Source organism: Aotus nancymaae, unplaced genomic scaffold (genome assembly GCF_030222135.1).
Source record: "Aotus nancymaae isolate 86718 unplaced genomic scaffold, 86718_ANA_hifiasm-v0.15.2.pri h1tg000985l, whole genome shotgun sequence".
In the NCBI taxonomy this organism is placed as follows: domain Eukaryota; kingdom Metazoa; phylum Chordata; class Mammalia; order Primates; family Aotidae; genus Aotus; species Aotus nancymaae.
Window position 1 is genome coordinate 6,270 of NW_026989401.1, and position 24,017 is coordinate 30,286.

General features: G+C 51.3%; 1 pseudogene; it reads right to left on the bottom strand.

Annotated features, from left to right (window-relative positions):
- Positions 1-646: 646 nt before the first annotated feature.
- The window catches only part of LOC105709930 (breakpoint cluster region protein-like), a 36,532-nt pseudogene continuing 13,161 nt past the window's right edge, over positions 647-24,017 (bottom strand).

Sequence of the window (24,017 nt, forward strand, 5' to 3'; positions counted from 1 at the left end):
TGCCAGCAGATGCCTTGTGCACATGCCTTGCCGCACCGAACCGTTAATGTCTCGCGTGCTTTGTGCGCGTGCCTCTCCCTCCAGTATCTATTTCGCGCGCCCCGCCCCGGCCCCTCCAGTTTCCTGCGGTTGCCAGCAGGTGCCTCGTGCGCCGGTCCCCCTTATTTTCCCACGGTTGCCAGCAGGCGCCTTGTGCGCCGGCGCCTCCATTTTCCCACGGTTGCCAGCAGGTGCCTTGTGCCCGTGTCTTGCCATGCCAGTTCGTTAGGGTTCCGGGCCTTTTTTGCTGGCCTCTCATCCAGTACCTATACCTGCGCTGCCCCCCACCCTACCACCGCGCCCCCTGTCCCGCAGGTGCCAGCAGGTGCCTCGTGCCCGTACATCGCCCCCTCCGCCGCCATTGCCAGCGGGCGCCACGCGCGCACACCTTGTCCCCTCCCCGCCATGGCCAGCAGGTGCTTTGTGCCCATACATTGCCCCCTCCGCCGCCATTGCCAGCAGGTGCCTCGCGCGCACACTTTCACCCCCCTCCCCGCCGTTGCCAGCAGGCGTCTTGTGCGCATACGTTGCCCCCTCCCCCGCCATTGCCAGCAGGTGCCTCGCGCGCACACCTTGACCCCTCCCCGCCGTTGCCAGCAGGTGCCTTGTGCGCATACCTTGCCGCACCTAACGGTTATGTCTCGCGTGCTTTGTGCGCGTGCCTCTCCCTCCAGTACCTATTTCGCGCGCCCCGCCCCGGGCCCTCCATTTTCCCACGGTTGCCAGCAGGCGCCTTGTGCGTCGGCCCCTCCATTTTCCCACGGTTGCCAGCAGGCGCCTGGTGCGCCAGTCCCTCGATTTTCCCACGGTTGCCAGCAGGCGCCTTTTGCGCCGGCCCCTCCATTTTCCCACGGTTGCCAGCAGGCGCCTTGTGCGCCGGCCTCTCCATTTTCCCACGGTTGCCAGCCCGTGCCTCGCGCGCATAGTTTGCACCTCTCCCCCCACCGCATTGTCAGCAGGTGCCTGGCGCGCATACCTTGTCCCGCGAATCCGTGAAGGTCGCCCTTCTGGCGCGGATCTCTCACTTGCGCCCGTTTTTGCACGCGCCCCCACTCGCGCACGTTAGAAGGATGCGTTGCCCGGCAACAGGAGAAACCGCTCGCTTAGTCTTTAGCCGCGTTGGCAGCTAGAGGACGACGCTCAGAGCCTGGCTCTCGAGAGTTTAAGAATCGGAAATTTCCCCGCTGCTCCCAGAAGGGGCTACCTGGGCACTCTGTGCCCCTTATCCCTGTCCCGGCCCGAGTGTCGGGGACCTGCCAGTAGGGCTCAGTTGCCTTGAGCCCGCTCTCCCCATCCCTCCGTTGACTTTGCTTGTGGGATCTCCTCCTTGCTCCTGCCCCTGGGTGGAGTGGCAGGTCATCCTACAAGGGCCCGGACACTTGGAATCAGCAGTGTGTCCAAACAACTTCAAGAAGGTTTTCCAGCGATCCTGCCTCTGCCTTCAATTTGGATGCACAGGTACCATAGCGAGAGTCCAATTCCACCCAAAACTCTCTGTGGGGCCCAGGAGCAGGGAGTCACCCCTTTGGGGCCCACAACACCCAGCTGTGGCCCAGACTCCTGTCCGGAGGAGATCATGTTGAGAGCACAAAGGGAGAGTGAGGCAGCGATGCCTGAGCAGGGCGAGGACCCCAGAGTCCAACAGAATACTGACCATGTCCAAAGGGGCCCCGAGGGCACCGGGGATTCACGGTCTGCATTTAGGCCCGTACCGGATAATGGAGACCCCTTGCCCTTAGTGCCCAGGCCCGGGCCTCGGCAGAGAGACCTCCATGCCCAGAGGTCAGAAGGCAGACAGGACCAGAGATCCCAGCCTTGCAGGATGAGCCCCTGTCCCAAAAGGAATGCCATTTCCAGCTCCTACAGCTCCACGGGAGGCTTCCCGTGGCTAAAGAGGAAGAGGGGGCCAGACTCAACCCACTGCCATGTGACCGTGTCAGGAGTCACATGTCACAAGACATCCCAGCCTTCTGGGATGAGCCCTGGCCCAAAAAGAAATGCCATTTCCAGCTCCTACAGCTCCACGGGAGGCTTCCCGTGGCTAAAGAGGAGGAGGGGGCCAGACTCATCCCACTGCCATGTGACCCTCAGTTCCTCAGAGACAGTGAGTGAGGACAACTCTCAGGCTGTCTCTCAGGCTGTCATTCACACCCAGGGTGAAAAGGCAGCAGAGGCACCACCAGGGGAGAAATTGGCCCCCAGGAATGGCTCCCCCACATCTCAGGAGTCTAGGCCTCGTAGAAGAAAGTTTCCTCTGCTGCCACGCAGGCGAGGGGCGCCTCTGAAGCTGCCATCTCCCTTACGGCTGGGGTTCCGGGTCACTGCTGAAGACCTGGACCTGGAGAAGGAGGCGGCACTCCGGCGCATTAATAGTGCACTGCAGGGTGAGGCCAAGGCCGTCTCAGACTGTAGAGCCCCACGGCCTTCCCAAGCTTTGCCCTCACCTGCAACAGGGACGACTTCTCCGCCTGCTGTCCCTAAAGCACCCAGCATGGATGCACATCCGGGGACTCACATGTCCCAACAGTACCTGGGCCGCGTGTCCCTCCTAGCATCTGCTGCAGGGGCCCCCTCTACACCTGCCGTGTCTGGGAGGAAGCGCCGCGCCTCCTAAGATCCCCTTCCTGACACCTCTTCACACTCCCGGGACACAGCCCAGGTCACCTCGCTGATTCCTGCCCCCTTCCCAGCTCCAAGTGTGGACTGCAGCCTGAGAAGCCCAAGGCCTGGCACTTCTGCTGCTGCTGCAGCAGCCGCAGGGGCCCTTACCCCTTCTACTTGGGACCCCATGTGGGGGGCCCCACCGAATGGAGGGCAAAGAGGCCCCTCACATCCCTGGGCCTCAGCCACAGCTGCAGCAGGTGCCCGGTCCGCCTTTCCTGCCTCTCCCGGCAGCAAAAGGATGAAATCCCCAACCCCAACGTGTGTGCATTTCCCTGTCCCCTTCACACAGGGACCCCTTGTTTCCACTGACCCTCTCTCTCCTGGTCTGCAGATCGCTGTATCTGGATCTGGTTCCAGTTCTGCAGCCAGCACATCTGCTAACCTGGCACCCAAGGCGGCAAGTGACTCTGAGGTTACCCCCTTAGATACCTGTCCCTTTTCCCAGCCTCTCTTTCTGGGGCCTCCTGCTGGCTCCAGTGTCAGCTTCCTCCAATCTCCTCAGGCCCATCTGATGCCCCTCAGGCACAGCACAGCCTCAGGAAAGGACACCAGCAGCCCGGCAGGATGAAGGGTCTGTGGTCCCAGCCCAGTACTGAAACTCCCTGTTACCGCTGCAGCCACCGCCCAGCCCAAACCTGCGGTCCTTCATGGGCAGCAGCCGGGAACCCGCACCTTGAAGCGCTCTCTTTAATTCCTCAAAGAATTAAAAATGGAGTTATCATATAATGTAGCAACTCCAACTATGGACATATACCCCCTCAAAACTGAAAGCAACGTCGGGTGCGGTGGCTCACGCCTGTAATCCCAGCACTTTGGGAGGCCGAGGCAGGTGGATCACGAGGTCAAGAGATCGAGACCATCCTGGTCAACATGGTGAAACCCCGTCTCTACTAAAAAAATACAAAAAATTAGCTGGGCATGGTGGCTGGTGCCTGTAATCCCAGCTACTCAGGAGGCTGAGGCAGGAGAATTGCCTGAACCCAGGAGGCAGAGGTTGCAGTTAGCCGAGATCGCGCCATTGCACTCCAGCCTGGGAAACAAGAGAGAAACTCCATCAAAAAAAAAAAAAAAAAAAAAAAACTGAAAGTGAGGTCTTGAAGAGATATTTGCACACTCCACTCATATTCATAGTAGTAGACAAAAGGTGGAAGCAACCCAAGTGTTCACTGACAGGCAAATGGATAAACAAAACACAGCATATAAATACAATGGAATACCACTGAGCCTTAAAAATGGAAGGAATTCTGACGCATGCTACAACACAGATGAACCTTGAGGACACGATGCCAAGTTAAATAAGGCAGTCACAAAACAAGTGGCCTATGATTCCATTTATATGAGATAGCTAGAGCAGTGAAATTCATAGAGACAGAAAGTAGAATGGTGGTTGTCAGGTGTTGGAGAGAAGAGGGAATGGGGAGTTATATAATAGGTACAGAGCCTCCGTTTAGCAAGATGAAAAATTCTGGAGATGGATGGTGATGATGGCTGCACAACGATGTGAATGTATTTAATGGCGCTGAACTGCACACTCAAAAATGGTTAAGATGGCTGGGCACGGTGGCTCACACCTGAAACCTCACCTTCACAGGAGAATTACTTGAGGCCACAGAGTTAGAGACCAGCCTGGGTAACAAAGCAAGACCCTGTCTCTTAAAAAAAAAAAAAAAAATTAGTTTTAATTAGCCAGGTATGGTGGTGTGCACCTATAACCCCAGCTATTTAGGAGGCTGAAGCCAGAAGATGGCTTGAGTCCAGGAGTTCAAGGCTACAGTAAACTAGGATCATGTTACTGCACTCCAGCCTGGGCAAGCAACAGAGTGAGACTCCATCTCTTAAAAATATAAAAATAAATAAAATGGAAAATAAAAAGGCCAAGGTGATGAATGCTATATGCAGTTTTCCACAATAAATAAAAAAAAAAGTTGGAAAAAAAAGCCAACAGAAAAATGGGCAAGTGACTTGAACAGGCACTTCACAAAAAAGGATCCAAATGACCACTGAGCACATAAAAATAATGTATAAAAAGGTATTCAATCTTACTGGCAATGATGCAAATTAGTGCCACTCCTCCACCCCTTTATACATTCCTGAGTGCTTAACATAAAAGGAGTAACAATTTAAGTGCAAGAGAGGATATGAAGTAACCAGGAATGTAAACTGGTAACCACCTTAAAAAATGATTTTCTTCTATCTATAATACTAAAGCTGAACATAGGTATACACTATGGTTCAGTAATTTCACTCCTTGTTCTAGAACCAACACAAATGGGGGCACATGTGCATTAATACACATGTATACAAATGTTCATAACAACACTACTCTTAGCCACAGAGCAGAAACTCCAAAAGACTTCCAATAGTAGAAGAGATGAACAAACTGTGGTATATTCATCCGATGGATTACTAACCAGTAATGAAAAGGAAGTGACCACTGCTAGATGCAACAGTACAGATAAGAAACCAGACACACATAAAAAAACAACATGGTATATGACTATGTTCCTGTAAAGATCAAAAACTGGCAAAATTAGTCCCTGGTGCTAGAAGTCAGAAAGGTAGTTACTTTGGGGAAGGACAGGAAGGACAATGATTAAGCAGAGGCACAAGGGAAGCTTCTGAGGGGCACGTATGTTGTTTCTAGGTGGTGGTTGCAGGGTATGTTTCATTTTGTGATGATTCACTAAGCTCAACACCTATGCTCTGTGGACTTTGCTATACGTATGCTTTACTTCAACAACAACAAAAAAGGAAAAAACAAAAACAAAAACCTCTGCATTTTCCAACTTACCTTTTACCCTAAGCTACTAGCAGGCTCTCTGCTGTTTTTCCCTATTTCTTTTAATTTTTGCAACAAAATTATGTAAGGGCATGTGCATTCCCACACATAAACATCCCCCATCAGCAAGTGTAAAAACATGAAATTGATGAAGGAACAAATGTTCAGCCTACTTTTTTATAACTGCTGCAAAATGCAAATAATTTGGTAAAAACATTCCAGAAACAAATAATGAAATACTACAACCAGGTACATATACTTCTCAAGGTCAAGTCCAAGTTTCACAGTCTGCATCTCTCTCTCAAATTTGAAGATTTGTTTTCAAATTTTACCTTTCAAGTTTCAGAGGTAGATTGTTCATACTGTTAACTAACTTTTACACTGTATGACCACAAATAATCATGGAGAGTTATCAATCCTAAATTCTAACTGAAGCTTATTAATTCATAATTTTTAGAAAAAATTATCAGCAGTACAATGGAATAGCATATTAATGCAAAAGAACTAATCATGAACACCTCAACAGTATAAGCGAACGCTACAAAGTGCTGGCATGCAGGAGACCCTCTCTACATGGAAAATAATCCTCTCCACTGACTGTGACAAAGGAGAATTAAGTATACAAAGCCTGAAAGCCCAATAACACAGCTCCTGACAAAAGTGGGAATAATGTCCCCAAAACTCACTGCGGGCAGCAGTAGTGTTTTGTATTTATGAAAGCTGCACCAGCAGTGAAGTGTTCTGGATCAAAAGAGTCCTTCCCTTAACCCTCAACTACATTTAGCCTCAAACAATACTTAAAATGAGAGAGGTGAAAAAATGCATATCCTGTACCCTGTCACTACAAGAAGAGAGTCATGAGAATATTGTGCAGTGACAGACACACAGGTGTGGGTGTCCATAAATGAATGGGTGTGTGCACATGCTATGTCAATAATTAAGCCAAACACTTCATTCACCAGGTTAATCATCAATGCTTCATGACAGTTACAGGAATTCACGTTGTAAGAAGTATCTATGTGCCAGAGAAACACAGTAAAATAAGGAAAATTAGAAAAATAAAATAACAGTTTAGTCTGTGGGGTCTCAAAGCCCTTCAATGTTTCCATTGTTCTTTTTCACGATTTTCTTCTTTCCTTCTGTCTCTTTTTACTTTAATCTCCACTTCATTACTTTTTCCTTCTCCTCTCTTAAGTGAAGGCAATTAATCCACTCCAGGAAAAGTATTGCCAAAAAAGCTTTACCTCTGCCCTGACCTTCCTGCTACACACACACACACACACACACACACACACACACACACACACACACACACACACACACACCTTAAACAAACTTGTCAACACAGCAAAGCCAAAGCTATGGACAGCTGGCATGTGCTGGCAAGAGCAAGTGTACAGGTTTGCTTTACAGTGGAAAAGTACTCACTGTCCAAGACCAAACTCCCAGCAATTCCAGATCCAAGCTTTCGAAGATGTAACATGCCTGTTCAGTGCACATTCCATAGTAAACCTCCAAAGACACTGCCTGCCACTGATGAAGAGGCCACAGAAGGAAGGTAGCAGTGCATATCCAATGCCAACATTTCAACCTGTTCTTCCAGTCGCATAAATAACAGGTCACCTAGTCACACAGGCACTCCACGCCAAAGAAAGCCCCAGCAACTGAGTAACCAGTTAGGTCAGAAAACGCAGCTTATTGTACACCAAAGAGCGGCAGCACTGCTACCAACAAAATGATTCAGTGTGTTCACTGAGACTAACAGAAGCTGGGCAAGGGTCTATTCCTGGTACATAGGCCACAGGATGATACCTAGCAATTCATCAGGGTCATAGCCAGGAGAAAATCTATGTGCATCTCCAAGCCAATGAAATAAGTCTGGGTTCAGTTCCAACAACCTTAGAATAGAAAAACTAGCATTTCCTGTTAGATCTTTCAACACATATAAGGAAGTTCCTCAGCTGTTCCTGAGGTCATTCTTAAAATAATTAAGCCATGATCTATCGGGGCCCTGCCTGGAAAAAAGGATTTTGAACAAATCATGTTTCCGGTTGTACATGTGGACACACACCGGTAGAGCCAGCTACTCAAGAGGCTGAGGCAGGAGGATCCACTGAACCAGGAGACCAGCCTGGGCAACACAGATCTCAAAAAAAAAAAAAAAAGGAATTAAAAAAAGTGATGACGATGATAATAATAATAATAATAATAATGAACCAGCTGCCAGAAGAAGAACAGCAATTTGTGGTGACGAAGGTGAGGGAGATAGCAGATAAAAAGACCTGTCTGGAGGTCACAGGACTGTAAGACTTGGCTCACATGCTCTTTTCATAAAACCTTCCCAGGCTAGAAACAATATTTACCTACCTGAAACTGTTCACAGTGCTTTACTGCTCTCCCTGGATATCTGACATTCTCCCTGAGTATTTTCCTTATTTATGTTTGTGCCTTGCCTCCATCCTTTACTCCACAAGCTCCCTGAAGGCAGAGTGTACCTCCAGTTCACACAATCACAGCATCCTACACAAGGCAGGTGCTCAATTATTTGTTTCATGAACAAGCCTATTGTTTGGTTTCATTCAAAAAGACAGACCAAAAACACCAATTAGGTCTACCCTACTGTAAGGTCTCTTCAAAGGCCAAGTGTTCCCAGCACCAGAAGAGGGCACACCTGTAAGGATGCTCATTTAATATATTAAACATCATATTTAAACTCACTCCTCCAAAAATCCACCATGTATTCAAACATCACCACATGAATACCTTTGACAATGATGCTGCTGTTCCAGGTTTTACAGGTTTGCCTCCTGTAGATGCTGAAGAGCTGTTTTCAGGTTTAATTTTTTCTGCTGTTTGCGTTTTACTTATCCCAGACACTTTAGGCACCAAGCCAACACTCCTGCTTGCTTTCTTCATTCTGGGCTGCCTCTTCCTGATACATTTACAAGCAAATCTGTGGAAAGAAACGGCATTACACTGAGAACCTAACTGGAAGAAAGCTCTTTAGAAATTTGCTTTTGAAGAATTTTAGCATGTGATAAAACTGTTTGAAAGCTAGATGTCACTAGAGCAAAGCTGAAAAATTCTTAGACGTACAAATCAGAATGTACAAATCAGAACACACCTTATTTAAGGCTTCCTCCTTCAATATTACTATTTTGAAATTATTTTGTACATTCTAGCTCATTTAGTAAAAAGAATGTCCTAGATCTCTAACAGAAATGGTTAAATATAACACAGTGTACATTATCTTCAGCATTTGATAAAGCAATAATCATCCCGGCATTTGGGAATTAGCCATTTGCAGGTATCTAAAAGTGATCACACTTTCCAAATTAACCAGTAAAGTCCTACTTTCAAATATTTGCTGCGATATCCTATATAAGTCAGTAGACTATCTCAGAAACCCCAACACTCAGGATCTAAACCTATTTCCAAGCATACCTCTCTCATCAAGAGGCAGCAGGGACGTTTTTTTTTCTTTTTTGAGACAGCCTTACTTCAGGCTGGAGTGCAAGTGGTGCGATCAGAGCTCACTGCAGCCTCGACTTTCTGGACTCAGTTGCTTCTCCACCTCAGCCTCCCAAGTAGCTGGGATTACATGAAAGAACCACCAGCCTGGCTAATTTTTTGTAGAGACAGGGTTTTGCCATTTTGCACAGGCTGGTCTCGAACTCCTGGGCTCAAGTGATCCTCCTGCCTTGGCCTCCCGAAGTGCTGGGGACTACTGGCATGAGCCAGTGTGCCTGGCCAGAAATTCTTTTGCAAAACATTAGCCCCAATATTGGTTCAGAAAACAAAACCATTCTATATACCTATAAAGAATATGGTAATAAATCTTCCACCTAAGTGGTACATACTTGCTTTCACAGCTAAGAAGACTTGAATAACACTGGCAACACACAAAGCTGAAGCCAGATAAGCTTTTAAATATACATTTGTTAACTGAGCCAGAAAAAACAGTCTCTATAATAATGTTTAGAAAGATTCCTTGGATCACTTTGGGTAGAATAATAAAATTATCAAAAATGAGAGCCTCTTCTGAATGTAAGATTTATGTATGATGACTCAGATAAACCATACTGAGCATAAAAGAGGTTGGTCTTTTTTTTTTTTTTGAGACTTAGTTTCGCTCTTGGTGCCCAGCTGGAGTGCAACGGAGTGAATTCGGCTTACCACAACCTCCGCCTCCTGGGTTCAAGTGATTCTCCTGCCTCAGCCTCCCAACTAGAGATCTCGGCTCACTACAGCCTCTGTCTCCCAGGTTTAAGCAATTCTTCTGCCTCAGCCTCCTGAGTAGCTGGAACTAAAGGCGTGTGTGCCACCACGCCCGGCTAATTCTTCGCTTTTTAGTAAAGACGGGGTTTCTCCTGACTTCGTGATCCACCCGTCTCAGCCTCCCAAAGTGCTGGGATTACAGGCGTGAGCCACTGCTGCCTGGCTAATTTTTGTATTTTTAGTAGAGACAGGATTTCACCATGCTGGCCAGGAAGGTCTTAAACTGCTGATCTCAGATGATCTACCCGCCTCCGCCTCCCAAAGTGCTGGGATTACAGGCATGAGTCACCCGGCCGAGGTTGTTCTATTTTATGAGGATTTCTATACATGAATAAAAAGAGAATAGCCTTTTGGAAAAGGCTCACTCCAATGGCTTTACTGAATATTCTACCTAAACTGTGCTTGAGCACTCCAGATTTATCTTCCCTTTACATAAAATAAGCTGTACCAACTGGTTTGGCGGTGGGACAGCGAGACAGGGTGAAGGGGGCTGTGCTCTACCCTCAACATGGTAAGGCCTTGGAGAAAAAGAATGCTGCCACTAACTTCAATGCAGCAGAAAGTTCCACCTTTGGCAGCAATCTGGGCTTTCCCTCACTGCAATGAACCCAGGCGCATTCTGAGCTGATAATGAAATCACAGGGTGCGCAGGGACCCATGGGCAAGCTGAGCACGCAGGATGCCCTGGAGGCTGCGGTCCACGTGGGACAGGCCTTCTCAGCCAAGGACTGTTGACATTTTGGGCTGGAGATTCTCTGAGCAGCTGTCCTGTACACTGCAGGGTGCTAAGCGGCTGCCCTGGCCTCTACCTATAGGCACAGGAGTGCACCTGCCTTCCCACTGTTGTGACAAACAAAAGTGTCTCCAGGCATTGCCAAGTGCCTGTCCCCTGTGAACGAAATCATGCCTGGCTGAGATCCTCTGACATAAGAATCCTGCAAATGGAGGCCAACAGGAGCATGCTCCTAAGCACACATCACTGTTTCCCTGGGGTAATTAGATGGCATGCACGGGGCTGGCAGTTTGGAAGAGCAATCGCCTTTGGAGACGGCCAGGGCAGGCCCACCACTGCAGACTGACACTGGATTCTCCCTCCACCCGACCTCTCTAGATTTGCAAGTGTACTTGCTAAAAAATGAGGTGTTAATGAGATTTCCAGGGCAAGAGCAGGGCTTGTAAGTGAAGAGCCTAGCATGTTTTGATACAAGTGCACTGAACGCATCACTGGAGAAATGCAGTATAAAAGATTCCTGTGTGCCTCAGATCCACTGGGAAAGAGCTGAGATTAATTCCTGGTCCTAAGCTTCTGAATAAAGGCATAAGCAGCAGAGACGGAAGAGATTCTGAGGTTACTCTGCCAACCTCTTGTGCTGCAGAAAACATCTCAAGACCAAAAGAAAGTGTTTTCCAGCTCACTGGGGCCAAACACTGCCATGAGCTTTGGTACCTTTCCTGAGAGTTTAACAGCCCTTGCAGTGACTGTTCCTCTGTACATACGACTCAGCAGTTCCCAAAGGGTGTGAGGGGGTGGGAGAGCCAAATGAAAGACTGCAAAAACAGGTGCTGGGCTCACATGAGCCTGGGAGGCAGCCCACGTGCCTTGGAAAGTGCGATGCTTGGGAGTTATCTGCAAGTTCCGGGAACACCTGACTCAAGAAAACGTACGAGTTGGCCGGGCACGGTGGCTCACGCCTGTAATCCTAGGACTCTGGGAGCCCGAGGTGGGTGGATCACCCGAGGTCAGGAGTTCAAGACCAGCCTGGCCATCATGGTGAAACCCCATCTTAAAAAAAAGAAGAAAAGAAAAGAAAACGTGTGAGTTTGGCTTAACCCTGCACCTCCCAAACCAGCCTGACTCCCAAAGCCCTTTTCATCTAATTCCTATTACCTACTCTCTGGAGAGCTGGCGTTCCATGAAAGCAGATCTAACTGGACGCTGCCCATCTCTCAGGACTGTCCCAGGAGAAGATGGACGCTATTCCACTCCTTCCTGTACTTGAGGATGATCCTCAAATTCCCATGCCTGAGCACTGACCCCCTCCCACTTCCATAGGGCTTGCCACTTTCTCTTCCTTGAGTTTGACTCTGCTCTCTTTGGGTGACTCCAATTTCTCTGGATCTTTTTTGAAACACAGAGAACCGAAGTGCATGTCGCTCTGACGGTGCAAGTGCCACAAACCTTCACAGTGGGCCAGCTTGCGGCTGACCGTGAGCCCCATTCTACTTCCTGCATCCCAGCCATAGCTCAGAATCCACTGGTGCATCGCTGGTGGGACCACGTGATCCCCAGGTGGCATCCCATGGTGTCTCCTCCCTCCTCTGCAGAAACCTGTCCGGGTGGACTTGAACTTGCCCGTCTAACTATAACCTGCTCTTTAAAAGCTCAGGTCCCTGATTTGTGAAGGTCACTTGAAAATTCAGTGTCACCATTCCAGCTACTGGGGAGGACAGTTGCTTATTTAAAGAAAAAGGAAGAGAGAACAGATTGAATGGTCCAGAGGAAGTCTGGCAGCAGGGAGGGAAGTTGGAGCCCTGGATGCATGCAGAGCCTGTTACCAGAAGCACCCGGTGGAGCGGGGTGCCCCGCGGGCTCTGGAGGAACAGGGCGGCAGGTACTGTTACTACTGGAAACATCAGAGCGGGGACCATGATACGCCGTCCTGTGATGAACAGGACGACGGCATAAAGTCTAGAGAACAAAAGCCCAGGGGTGACAGCTGAGGGTGTGTCTCAGCAAGGGTGACTGCATTCACTCCCTACTTCTAGTGCCCATGTCTCTTTCTAACCCTGTGGTTCTCACATTCTGCTCCATGCGAGAACCACGGGGTTAGAAAGAGACATGGGCACTAGAAGTAGGGTGTGAATGCAGAACCCCTACTTTCTGCTCAGAACCCTTGCTGGGTGTGGGAAAGCCAAGTCAGAAGGCAAAGCTACAGCGAGTTGGTGGGATCATCAAGAAGCAAAGGCCCCTGAAGAGGAAAATGTCGCAGAGTGGCCACCAGGCAGACACAGGGTGGGGAAGGGCAGGAAGAACCCCAGTCTGGAGAGTGCAGACCAGGGGTGCGGCTAGGTTCTGGTCCTGACTTGGCCACCAGCCTCCTGAATGGCCCTTTCATGGTCTCTGTTTCTGAATGACTCTTTCGAGGCCCAGGGTGCTAACACTGCATGGTTTGAGGTTTCAGCTTCCTGGGGCTAAATGCAGGCAGGGAGTCAGTAGCCTCTCAAACGTGGGGCCTGGGGCAGGCAGTGCAGCTCCAACCTGCTGCTTTGCTCCTCACATGGGTCTAGAGAGCACAGGTGACATGAGCCCTCGCCCCGCGGCACTAGCCCCTCAATGCTTCCCGCTCTCAAAGTCTGTGACGGGCCGGAAAAGGAAGAGTGGGTCACCTCCGGCCATGCCTCCAGTGCCAGGTACAAAGTCAGCCACAGGACACTTGTGGTGAGAGCTGTTAACGGGCAGAACTACAAACACTCCTCACTGCAGACAGAAGGTGCAAAGAGTGTCCCCAGAACCCGGCCAACCCCCAGAATCAGGCCCTCGCCCCTGGGGAGGCAGGACATCCTGTCAGCTGCTCCTCCTGTCTGAGCACAATAGCATCCCCAGCATGGGGCTGATGCAGCAAACCCGACAGAATCTGGAAACAGCTGGGGTTCACGACCAGATCTTGATCTGGCACACTCTGTTCTCCCAGGGAGGTGGAGGGTACAGATGGGAGTCAGGGCACACCTGGCTGAACGGCGTCAAGGCATTACCTCAGAGATTTCTGCAAACTGAGCATAGGCCTGACAGCGCTTCTCTGCCATTTCCATGCCAACTCCGTAGTTATCCACAAAGGCCCGGTACACACCCAGCTGGCTGGCCTGCAGGGAGGAAGGAAGAGAGAGTCGACAGGTGCTGCAGCTCCCCTGCCTTTCCGAGGAGTGGGCTCCCTCCAACAGCTCATCAGGAACTCCAGGGGCCTCGGCTCTTCCGTGCTGCTCCCTCCCACCTGCTCCCCTCCCCACGCACCCAGCACACTTCCCACTCCCAAAATGACATGCTGAGAAGTGACTCACGACGCCAGGCAGGTAACAGTTCCCTTTTAGAGCTACTCATTCCTCCCACCCCACTCGCTGAAATGGTGCCACGAGCGGCAGCTAAAGTTCGAGGTTGTCAGTGAATCTGGACAAGTGTCTGCACGCAGCATCTTCTCATTCTGGCTGCAGGAGTGTATCCTGGACACAGAGGTCACCCCTCATCCCACCCAGTGTCCACTCCTGTCCAGTCCCTTCAGACACATAAGACACACAGAGTCCAGCTGCCTCTGCAGAAGAGAGCCTCCCGCTGCACAGGCACGAGCCCATCCCAGGCCTGATGAGGGTGCCCCAGTGTCACACTGCACACCTGCCAGGGGAGAGACTGACTGGCTGTAAGGTGAGAGGTGTTTTGTTTGTTCTCTATTAAACCAAAGGCTATAACAGATCTCCTTACTGCACCTCCAGCTCAGACACACACTCGATTCAGCAACAACTTCCCCTGTGTGTGAGTACAGCAGACACAGCCATCTCTGGGCCTCACAACAGCTTTAGGGGCAGCGAGGGAAAATCAGCAAACCCAGGCCTGGGGAGTGGAAGGGCAGACCCAGGAGATGCACTGGTCAGGGCTGGAGACTCCCCCTGAAGCTGATTGCAAACTGGAAGCCCAAGGCATTCATGGCTCCTGGAGTTTGTTTTGCATCAAACCTAATTTCATTTCCACGTGCATTTGCATTTATATTGAATTTTATGTTTCTACAGCTGACAATTCTGGATGCTGGATAAACCAGGCACCCTTGGTATTATCTGATCTTCTGGCCCTGCTCCCTATGGAGGCTGTGTGAAGGGTCTTAGAGTGTACAAGGAAAGGGTAACAGCCCGAAGACACCCACCAGCCCCTGCCACACTGAGGAAACCTTGTATCCTCCAATGCTAGGTTCTTCCTTGTCAGTGCAGTGATGAGGCCCAGAGCTCTTCCTTTCCCTCCTTCCTCCTCTGCAAGTCACTGAGTATCTCCCCACCAAACTAAGGGCCTGCTTTAGGCCTTGTCACCACAGTGGTGAATAATTCAGACGAGGCATGCCCTCTGAAGCTGGTGTACTAACAGGAGAGCACCTGATAAACACATGTGTGAACACACACGGGCAATGTGATGGCAGATGGTTACAACTGGGATGGGGACCGAGAGCAACGGGGCTGCTTTGGAGAATGTGGTCAGGGCCAGGACAGCCTCTCAGAAGAAGTGACAGCTGGGTGGGGTTATGGGAGGAAGACTCCTTTTAGGACTTTTCCTCCCTCCTGCTCCAGGAGCTCACATCTTCCAAGTGGCTTGTGAGACGTTCTAAGCAATTCCTTTCCACATTTTTCACTAATCAAAAAGACACCTCTGGATCTGATGCACTGAGAAGCACACGGCCTCGTTGCCGTGGTGCTATTGTGCAGAACATGAAGCTATTCCTGAGGAAACTGGCAAACCTGGGCGGGCCTGTGCCCTTCAAAAAATGTCAAGGTCAGCTGGGCACAGCAGCTCACGCCTGTATAATCCTAGCACTCTGGGGGACGCTGAGGCAGGCAGATCACTTGAGGTCAGGAGTGTGAGACCAGCCTGGCCAACACAGTGAAACCTCATCTCTACTGAAAATACAAAAATTAGCCAGGTGTGGAGGCGTGCACCTGTAATCCCAGCTATGTGGGAGGCTGAGGCAGGAGAATTGCTTGAATCCAGGAGGCAGAGGCTGCAGTGAGCCGAGATCATGCCACTGCACTCCAGCCTGGGTGATAGAGACTCCGCCTCCAAAAAAAACAAAGTCAAGGTCACCGAAGACAAGCAAAGTCTAAGGAACATGTGCATATTGAAGGAGACTAAAGAGAGGTGACAACCAAGTTCGTAACATGATCTTAAACCGGGACCCGAATCAGAGAATGAAAACAGCTGTGAAGAATGCGACTGTTAATTTGGAGGAAATGTATATGAACTACATATTAAATCATAGTAGCTCATCAGTGTGAAATTTCCTGAATTTAACAAATTGTACTGTGGGTTACAGAAGAGAATGTCCTTGTTCACAGTAAATACACAATGAAGTATTCAGAGGGGAAAAAAATCCTGTGCTTGTGTGTATGTGTGCATGTGTGTTTGTGTGTGCACAAAAAGACATAAAGCAAATGTGGCAAAAAGTTACAATCAGTGTATCTGGGTGAAGGCTATACTTTGTCCCGTTCTTATAGTTCTCCTGTAAGTCCGAAATAATTAGAAAAATAAAAATTCTGAGTTGATAAAACTGCAGCCAGAAACAAAACCCGGAGTGGGGAAGTCAGCCCGTGGAGCCCCACAGGAGGAGGTGGCAGAAGTCGCATCTGGGTCTGGCTTTCTGAACCACTGGACTTGGATGATGAGTTCCTGGGCTTGGAGGCAGCACCAGAGTTGGGCAGGGCACTGTGAGCTCCTTTGGTCCTAAGACTTGTCCAACCAGGAAGCCTGACGGAGCAGTGCTGGGCCAACCCTACTGAGCTGGTCTGCAGGGACAAGGGCAGGCACCCGGCTTATCTGTTCTTGCAGAGGCCCCAACACCCAGTCCAGGTTGGGCACACGTGAGTACTCAGCTTGTGGTTACGGCGAACAGCTTCCCACTGCAGCCCCAGCCTCTCCCCCGAGTCTTCCAGCTGCATCATCTGACTCATGAAGGCTACCTAGTTCAAGGCCTTCAGGGAAGCCAGCAGAAACTTTCCAAAGTTAAATTCCAGTGTTCATCAGATATTAACATGTTTTAAAAGTCTCTGAACAATTTTGAGTATTATTTAGGAAGAGCTCTGGATGTTTTTCTTCCCCCAACACCACGATTCTTCCTTTCTCAGGAGGGCGGCAGGCCAAGTTATGTCCACTACTTTTAAAACTGCTGCCACACACAGGGAGAAATGGGGGGCTTCAAAGATGGAGGGCGCAGCATACATCAAAATACAGCCTTCTGCTCTCTGGCCGTAGGGGAAAGAGCCCCAAGAAGCAAGAATTGGAACAAAGTAAGTGCCTTGTGTGTTTCTCAAGTCTTAGCTCTGGCCTGGAGTCTCGGGGCGGGGGTGGGGGGGGGGGTCTGCAGCACAGGGTAGCAGAGGGAGGGGTCTGCCTACAGGAAAGCCACACCTCAGAGCAGAAAACTCAGTCCCCAGCACCAGCCAAAGAGAAGCCTGAGGCTAGAGCTGAGTGTCTGGGTAGTCCAGGAGTGCTGGGGACGGGGCTTTTAAGGAATCACATGCTCTTCACACTTAGAGGGGGTCTGGCCTCAGCCCACACCTGCCCCTAGAGGACTTGTTTCCCTGTGGAGGAAATCTGCTTCAGGTAAAGCGTGTGCACACAGGGTGTGGTGGTGTGCGTACCTGTGGTCCCAGCTACACTGAAGGCTGAGGCTGGAGGATGGCTTCAGCCAGTTCTGGGCTGTAGTACACTACACACTAAGTTTGGCATCAATATGGTGACCTCCCAGGAGTTGGGAACCACCAGTTTGCCTAAGAAGTGAAACAGCCAAGACTGGAAACAAAGGAGGTCAAAACTCCTGTGCTGATTAGCAGTGGAATCGTGCCTGTGAATAACCACTGCACTCCAGCCTGGACAACATAGTGAGTCCCTGTCTCTTTTTATAAGTACCTACATAAGGCTGGGCACAGTGGCTCACATCCCAGCAGTTTGGGAGGCTGAGGCGGGCAGATCACGAGGTCAGGAGTTCGAGACCAGCCTGGCCAAAAAGATGAAACCCCATCTCTACTAAAAATACAAAAATTAATTGGGCGTGTTGGTACTCGCCTGTAATCCTAGCTACTCAGGAGGCTGAGGCAGGAGAACTGCTAGTGAGCCGAGATTGCACCACTACACTCCAGCCTGGGCGACAGAGGGAGATTCCGTCTCAAAAAAAACAAACAAACAAAACCTATATAAATAAATTTTTTCAAAAAGGCTGTGCGAGGTGGCTCACACCTGTAATCCCAGCACTTTGGAAGGCTGAGGTGGGTGGATCACTTGAGGCTGGGAGTTCGAGACCAGCCTGGCCAACACAGTAAAAATACAAAAAATTAGCTGGGCGTGGTGGTACACGCCTGTAGCCAGCACTGGCTCTGGGTCACTCACCAGCTTCTGGAAGAGATGCCCACCTGCCGCTGGTGGCTCCACTGCTGCACGCCGGGGAAGAGCCCATCATAGAACTTGTGGATCTCGTAGAGCTCAGGCACTTTGAAGAAGATGGTCTCGATCTGCTGACTCGTCAGCACCGGCTAAGAGGTGGTGGCAGCAGCTTTCACAGGCTTCATGGGCTAGAAGGTGAGATGGGCTGCCATCTGTCAGGTGCACGGCATGACAGTAGACAGTCACGGTTACTTGACATATGCACTTTTATTTTTAAATCACATAACAAATACAATTTTAAAACCAGCTTTGTTTGGCAACTCAGTCTTCCACTGGTATCCACACCAGGGACAGCGAGCTGCACCCAGGCTCTGACAGCTGACCTGGGACTTATGGGCAAAGAGGTTCCCCAACTCTGTCACCCTGCCCCGCCCCACCCTGCTCAGCTTCCTACACCCTCCTCACCAGCAGCAGTGCCTCCAAGTGGCTCAGGTAGGTCTCCTTGCTGGCCAGGATTCCAGACAGGACCCATTTTCTCATCTCCAAGCCCTTTTCCAAGTCCAGCTCACTCTGCAGGAGAAACAGACAGACGTCAGACTGGAAGGGTGGAAGGGGGATGCTTGCATCAGGGCCTTCTGAGAGAGGAGGGTCAGCTTGTTGACCTCTGGACAAACCCCTACCCCCATGAAGGCTCCACATGGAATTAAAGGGAGGCAGCGGACCCTCAACACATACTCAGCCACACGGTTGCGGCCACAGAGAATCCCAGGGGCAATACCTGGAGCCACCTTTAGTCTTGCCAGACCACGAAACAGAAAGTGTGGTGCGGAGCAGGCTGGGCCAGTCCTCTCTCCACGCCTTCTGCATGCAACCCAGGAGTAGCTGCCTGACACGGTCAAGGAAGGAGAAGGAGAATCTGACCCGAGGGGGCGACGGAGCCCATGGCATGGCTACCTGGCTCCTGCTGCAGCCAAGCTCCCCTCCCCACTGCTCACATGGGGCTCCCTCACCTGGATTCTCTGACTCCTGCTGCCACATGACCCTTTGACTGACGGGACCTACGCAGCACCTCCCTCCCAAACACGGGGACTGTTAACACCTACTCCAGAAGAACCTCGTCCCTTGGGATCAAGGCCTGTGTCTCCTGACCCTGCTTTGTAGACCCTGACATCATTGGCAGGGACCCTCTTACATGTGGGCTATGACAAAGTACCCTTCCCATCAGCGTCCCTGCTGAAAGTTCAGGGATTCTCTACTGTTTTTGTCTCCAAAAAATGGAGCTGGCACACTGTTGGATGTTAATGTAGGCGACAGAGCCCATGGCCCCGGGAGACTGCCTTCTGAGTTATGATAACATCTCCCCGCCCCCCACCCAAATTCATGTTGAAGCCTTAACCCCCAGTACCTTAGAATGTTACTGTATTTGAAGGCAGGGCTTTAAGGAGGTAATTAAGCTAAACCAAAGCCAAAAGGTTCCATATGTGTAGTTCTTTTTTTTGAGACGAGGTCTCCCTCTGTCACTCAGACTGGAGTGCTGTGGCACAGTCACAGCTTACTGCAGCCTCCAGAGCCCAGGCTGAAGCAATCCTCGCACCTAATCCTCCCAAGTAGCTGGCACCACAGGCACCCCCTGACCATGCTCTACTAACTTAAAAAAAATCTTTCTGAGGGGAGGCATGGTGGCTCACACCTGTAATCCCAGCACTTTGGGAGGCCGAGGAGGGCAGATCACCTGAGGTCAGGAGTTCGAGACCACCAGCTTGGCCAACATGGTAAAACCCCATCTCTACCAAAAATACAAAAATTAGCCAGGAGTGGTGGCGGGTAACTGTAATGGTAAAACCCCATCTCTACCAAAAATACAAAAATTAGCCAGGAGTGGTGGCGGGTAACTGTAATCCCAGCTACTGGGGAGGCAGAGGCAGGAGAACCGCTGAACCCAGGAGGTGGAGGTTGCAGCGAGCTGAGATCACGCCATTGCGCTCCAGCCTGAGAAATAAGAGCAAAACTGCAACTCAAAAAAAAAAAAGCCACATTGCCCAGGCTGGTCTTGAACTCCTCAGCTCAAACAATCCTTCCACCATGGCCTCCCTGAGTGCTGAGATTATAGGCATGAGCCATAGCATCCCACCAGGACTTGTAAAAGAAGAAGAGATCAGGACACAGACTCAAATGGAGGGAACATTATGTGAAGACACATAGAGAAGACAAGCCCGGGAGAGGGGCCTGAGAAGAAACCAACCCTGCCAACCTCTTGACCTTGGACTTCAGGCCTCCAGAGCTACAAGAAAATAAACTCCCCTGTCTGTGATGTTCACTTACAGCAGCCCTAGCAAAGGCATGACATCAAAGATGACGCCAAAGGCCATGGAACCTGCCGCGTGACTTCCTGGCCACTCCCACCTGCTCCCTGGCTATCGGCAATGTTGGAGGCTGGCCATGCCCATGGCAGCAACCTCAGTGCTCCACCGGGCTGAGGCTGTGCTCCCTCTGCCTGCCTGTGCCCACCGGCTCTGCCAGCAGTCAGAGAGAAGTGCCAGTGAGTGAGTGTGTGTGTGTGTGTGCGCGCGCGCGTGCATGTGCGGGGGGGTGGGGTCTGTGTCTGTGACAGCCCCACCTACCTCTCCACTGGTTGCTGGGCTCACGGGTGTGGAACTGGGGTGGTGGTCCCTGATCACTCAGTTTTCCACTTTCGGAGAAAATCACTGGCTGCGGGCAGGCTCCTCTTCAGCCCCACTGACATTCTGGAGGGGCTCTGTCAGGGACTGGAGGGCGTCCTGTGCCTTGCAAAATTCAGTGCAGCATCCCTGGCCTCCACCTACCATATGTGAGTAACACCCTCTCCCCTAAGCTGTGGTAGCCAAAAATGTCTCCAGATGGTGCCACGTATGCCCTGGGAGCAGAATCACCCCCAGTGAAAACTGATGGGTTTCAAGAAGGATCTGACTGAGGCCAGCTCAGGCCTCATGGTATCTGTAGAATTTGGATGTGGAATCAGGGTCCCAGCACAGCGCCTGCCTACACCCAACCCTGCTGTCCTATTTCCCTGGCCCGCTAGGAGGGAGCCAAGTCATGGTATAGACAGCAGGTTCAACAGGAAAGGCCTAGGGCCTGGGCTGCCCCATGGTCTCAGGCAAAAGTCCTCCTGCCCTGAGCCTCCACTGGCTGGGGAGGGAGCTCTACCCTGTGCCCCACTTGAGTCCCTGGGGCTTAGACCACAAAGCCTCAACTGCCTGCTGGGACCATCTAAAAAGCCTTCCTGGGCCTCCATTTTGTCCTGGGAATCTCCTAAGTGTGTGCATACCTGTGAGAATGTGTGCATGAACTGTGAGCCTGCCCAGGTGCCTGTGTATATGTGTGCATATATATGCATTTATACACATGAGCCTATGTGTGGAGGGGACAGCCATCAAGATCTGGGCTGAGAGCAGCTGCAGGAAAAGGACAAGCATGTCCCAGGCACACTTGTCCCCCCAGGGCAGGGTAGGCAATGACTCTATGGGCGGGAGCTTCCAGGCCATGGCTGTGCCTGAGCTAAGAACTTCCTTGCCTAACACGGTGCCCAGAACACCTAGGTGCTCAATTAAAATTCATTTACTAAATCAATGAGTGGATCTCAAAGACCTGGCTGGGTCCTAGTTTTGGCAGCGTTTTTATGAGGGCTCCTTCAGGGTTTCCACATGAGAGTGTGCCAGTTGAGCCTGCCTCGGTGCCCTGAAATGCCACCAAAGTGCAGCAAGTCTGCTGCCCACGGTGCATGTACACATAGGGTGGGGTGGCCCATGACACCCCCCCGCCCATCATGAATGGTGGAGTCGGCGAAAGCAGCCCCCGGCTGCCTGTACAGGTGTCTCCCACCGTGTGCACATGCTGCTCCCTGCCCCGCAAGAGGGGAAGAGGTGAAGGGAATGGCAGGCCCCTGGGGCAGCGCCACCCACCCACCCAGCCTGCCAGTCCTGCTCATGTTCTGAGGACAATCTTGCTACTGTGAGTACCAGGGGGCCTGCAGGGCCCAGGGAAGCTGCCAGGGCAGCAGGGCCCATGACGACCCCACCCAGTGTGAGATGCTGGTGCCTGCGTGGGTGGGACCACGGTGTCTCCTTCTGTCCACATGGTTTGGAGAGCCAGGAGGAAAAACAGCGCAGGCAGGAAGGCACACGGTCCAGCTCTCCCATCCTGTTCTGAAGGACGGGGCTGCTCAGGGAACATCTGGCCCAGGCCATGGACTGGGTGGGGTGGAGACAAGACACAGGATGAGGGCACTTCTCCTCAGACTAAGAATCTTCTAGAGTCTTCTAGAGTCTAGTGCTGGTGGCATCAGACAGGAATGGCTCAGAAACCAGCCAAGTCCATGGAGAGAAAATGAGAGAGCAAACGGCAGGGCCAGGCCTGGGGCTATTTATAACTCAGGGCTGTGCACGTGCCAGTTATGGGAAAGGACGTGAATGCAGGGAGGGCCGTGCAGTCAGGCAAGGAGGCTGGGGCGGGGAGGAAGCCAGAGGTAAAGGGAAGTTGGAAAAAGAAGTCAGTGACATGGAAGGAAGGCCCTCCTACCACGACCCTCTCCGGGCGGGTGCAAACACAAAACCTGAGGCTAAATAAAAGCCAACAAAGAACCCACAAAACCAACTGGGCTTGTGACAACCAAGCAGGAAAAGCCAACACGGAACAAGGTGAACAAAACCGTTGTCAGCTGGCTGCCAGGCTCACACAAGGGCGGGAGCTGGAACTGAGTTTCAGGACAGGGCAGAGAGCAAGGAGGCCCCTTCTAATCCTCCTCCCGGTCCCCCTAATCTGAGGGAGCCCAGTGATGATCAGGGTGCAGAATCCTGACTGAGAGGGACAGGCTGCTCCGGGCTGGGAGTGTGCAGCCAGCACAGCTGCTGGAGAAAGGACACTCTTCTGCTCTGGGTAAGGGCAGGTTTTCATGCAACAGGCTGGACATTGCCCTGCAGCCCAGCCCAGCGAGCACCCCAAAAACCTGGTCCTCACGGCACAGAGAGGGCGAGGGGATGACGTCTGTGCAGGATCCTGGGGCTGAAGGTTGTCGCAATAGGCCAGCCTATGTGAATCCTTCCCACAGCACCTTGGGCAAGGGGTGCCTGGCCTCTGTCCAACCTCTGCCTACACTATGAATGAGTATTCACACAGAAGACCCGTGCCACAGGAGTCCACTGAGACCCTGAACTGCCAAAGAGTTGCCTGAGGGTTTCCTGATGGCCGCACGGCCCAGAAGACTCAATATCAGCATCTGGGACCAAATGCGGGGTGGGTGGGGATGTGCAGGAGGAGAGAGATGAGCAGGCTGATGCCCATGCCCCACCAGCTGGTTAGGATCAGGGTGCCTCTGGCCTCAAGATCACCATGCTCTCAACCAGGTGCGGTGGCTCACGCCTGTAATCCCAACACTTTGGGAGGCTGAGGTGGGTGGATCACCTGAGGTTGGGAGTTTGAGACCAGCCTGACCAGCAGAGAGAAACCCCATCTCTACCTAGCCAGGTATGGTGGTGCATGCCTGTAATCCCAGCTACTCAGTAGGCTGAGGCAGGAGAATCACTTGAATCCAGGAGGCAGAGGTTGCAGTGAGCCGAAATCACGCCATTGCACTCCAACCTGGGCAACGAGAGCAAAACTCTGTCTCAAAAAAAAAAAAAGAGAAAAAAAAAGAAAAAAGAAAAAAAGAGCACCATTCTCCCTGGGGGAAGTGGGGTGTCCTAGGAAGCAACAGCCATGTCTTCAAACTAAAGATCAAAAATGAAAGATGACATGTGCATGGCTTGTTGCATGGCTGGCAGGGAAACCAGGAAGTCAAGGCTATGCTTGTCTCCACAGCAGTGAAGGGCACCCGTCCTGGGGTCCCAACCACTGGGAGGAGCACCCGAAGGTTTCTGGAAAGGAGCTACACACAGTTCTCCTCCAATCCAATTCCTTCCTCTTCAGACCGGCTCTGGGCCAGGGGGTGTGCTTGGGACTGGAAACTCTGACCTGGCAGGCACAGACAAGCAACCTCCTGCAGGACGTACACTGTGAAAAATGCCTACAACTGCTGTTAAGTGCAGAAGCAGGGAGCAGGAGCCAGGGGACCAGGATGCATCGTGGCTTCACAGAAGAGGAGCCCCGCACGGAAAGGTG